Raw genomic sequence first — 2,589 nt, 5'->3', positions numbered from 1 at the left:
TCTAAAAAAAAAAAAAAAAAATTCTGTGTTTTGTAAGAAACAGAAAAAAAAATGCGAACATATGTATGTTCTGCTCATATTTAAATAAAAAAATGATGGTAGATAAACCAAAACAAACATAATTGGCCAGGTGCAGTGGCTCACGCCTGTAATCCCAGCACTTGGGAAGCCAAGACGGGTGGACCACCTGAGCTCACAGGTTCAAGACCAACCTGACCCAGAGGGAGACCCTGACTTTAAAAAATAGCTGGGCATTGTGGCGACCAACTGTAGTCCCAGCTATGTGGGAGGGTGAAACAACTGAATCACTTAAGCCTCAAAAATTTGAGGCTGCTGTAAGCTCTTAAGACTCCATGACAATCCACCAAGGATGACCAAGTGAGATTCTGTCTCCAAAAACAAGCAAACGAAAAAACATAGTTGTGACTTACAGGGAATGAAAGCCTGGAGGAGAAAGGAAAAGGCTAAAAAGTCAGACTTCCTAGATTGTTAAATTATTATAATCCGAGATTTTCCCTACTGTAGAAAAGATACAAATATAAAATGAAGAGTCAAATTTGAATTAAAAATATCAATAAGAATGCACGATTTTTCTTTCTAGCCTTCTGGAAGGTTAAGGCAAGTGGACTGCTTGAGCTCAGGGGTCCAAGACCAGCCTGAGCAAGAGTGAGACCTCGTCTCTACTAAAAATAGAAAAACTAGCCAGGCGTTGTGGTGGACACCTGTACTCCCAACTACCTGGGAGTCTAAAACAAGAGGATTGCTTGAACCCAGGAGTTTAAGGTTGCTGTGAGCTATGATGATGCCACGACACTCTAGCCTGGGCAACAGAGTGAGAATGTCTCAAAGGAAAAAAGGGAGGGGAAGAGAAAAAGAATGCAAGATTTTTCAAATTTATTTCCTAACTCCACCTACTGAAAGCACTTAAAAGCAACGACATCCCAATCTATTGGATCCTAGATTCCAAGAAGCAGGAATACAGGTGTCCACACTAGTATTACTCCACTTTTCTAAATGTTTGCACATTTGTATAACCACTAATTGGAAAAAAGAAAGGCAGTCATTCTGCTTCTGGTAAGAGCACAATAGTTTATCACCTGCAGGTAACAATTATACACCCTGGAAAAAAACATAAAATAACTATTTGAAGGCACTAAAGAGCTACTAAAAGCCGGTCAAAACTGGAAAATTTTCAACCACTAAAAGGACATTGAACTGTGAGACCCACACCTAACACAGCTATGCCCCTGAGCACATTCCCCACTCTGTGTGGTACGAAGTGGCTACAACTCAAACAGAAAGCCGTAATGTTTGTGGCTTCAGGAATCAGAGAACAGAGTTTGGGGCTGCAGGATCGCTGAAAATGAAGGGGAAGAATACTAGCAAGGACAGCCATCGAAGGGGCACTCTAAAGTCTGCGTATGAACACCCCTCGCATCCTTGGCAGACCCTGACTTGCACAGGTCAGACTCCTATGTAGAGGAGACTAATAGTTGGAAGACTGGAAGAAATATGCAGTTGTATCTGTTGCCTGTGAGAAAGGTGGGACTCTGGGCACACACCAGCTCTGCCAGACCTGTGCATAGAGTAAACCAAACTCGGCTGAGGACGGTGGTTCACACCTGTAATCCCAGCACTCTGGGAAGCTGGGGATACTGGATTGCTTGAGCTGAGGAGTTTGAGACCAGCCTGAGCAATAGTGAGACCCTATCTCTACTAAAAAAAAAAAAAAAAAAAACAAGGGCAGCGCCTGTGGCTCAGTGGGTAGGGCACTGGTCCCATATATACCAAGGGTGGTGGGTTCAAACCCAGCCCTGGCCAAACTGCAACAAAAAAATAGCTGGGCATTGTGGTGGGCGCCTATAGTCCCAGCTACTCGAGAGGTTGAGCCAAGAGAATAGCCTAAGCCTAAGAGCTAGAGGTTGCTGTGAGCTAAAGTGAAACTCTGTCTCTAAAAAAACAAACAAAAAAAACACACACACAAAAACTAGCTAGGTGTCCTGGCAGGCACCTGTTGTCCCAGATACTTGGGATGCTGAGGCAAGAGGATTGTCTGAGCCTCCAAATTTGAGGTTGCTGTGAGCTATGATGCCAGAGTACTCTACCCAGGGTGATAGAGACTCTGCATCCAAAGGAAAAAAAAAATATGTATATATGTGTATCTCAAATAGCCAAAATAATTCCGCAAATGAAGAACAGCTGGAAAACTTCTAGATTTAACTATCGAGCTGTAGTAATCTTGATGATGGGTGCTGCAGAAAGCACAGAGGCAGTAGGAACAGACTCATATTTATGTGGCCAACTCATTTTCCACAAAGGCAACTCAACGGGGAAAGAATTGTCTTTTTGACAAATGCTGCTGAAACAATAACCACATGCAAAAAAAAATAAAAGAACCTCCCTGGCGGCGCCTGTGGCTCAAACAAGTCAGGCACTGGCCCCATGTGCCAGAGGTGGCAGGTTCAAACCCGACCCTGGCAAAAAACTGCCAAAAAAAAAAAAAAAAAACAAAAAATAAATAGAAAGAAAGAAAGAAAGAAAGAAAGAAAGAAAAGAAAGAATGGGAGTGGAAGGACACATCCCTAGTCT

General features: G+C 42.9%; 1 protein-coding gene across 1 annotated transcript in view; it reads right to left on the bottom strand.

Moving 5' to 3' along the window:
- TDRD12 (tudor domain containing 12) overlaps positions 1–2,589 on the bottom strand; it is a 67,169-nt gene that overhangs the window by 61,856 nt on the left and 2,724 nt on the right. The gene's annotated exons all lie outside the window — the stretch shown is intronic.

This window comes from Otolemur garnettii, unplaced genomic scaffold, assembly GCF_000181295.1.
Source record: "Otolemur garnettii isolate 467f Iridium unplaced genomic scaffold, OtoGar3 scaffold00135, whole genome shotgun sequence".
Taxonomy (NCBI): domain Eukaryota; kingdom Metazoa; phylum Chordata; class Mammalia; order Primates; family Galagidae; genus Otolemur; species Otolemur garnettii.
This window is presented reverse-complemented; position numbering and strand designations above follow the sequence as displayed.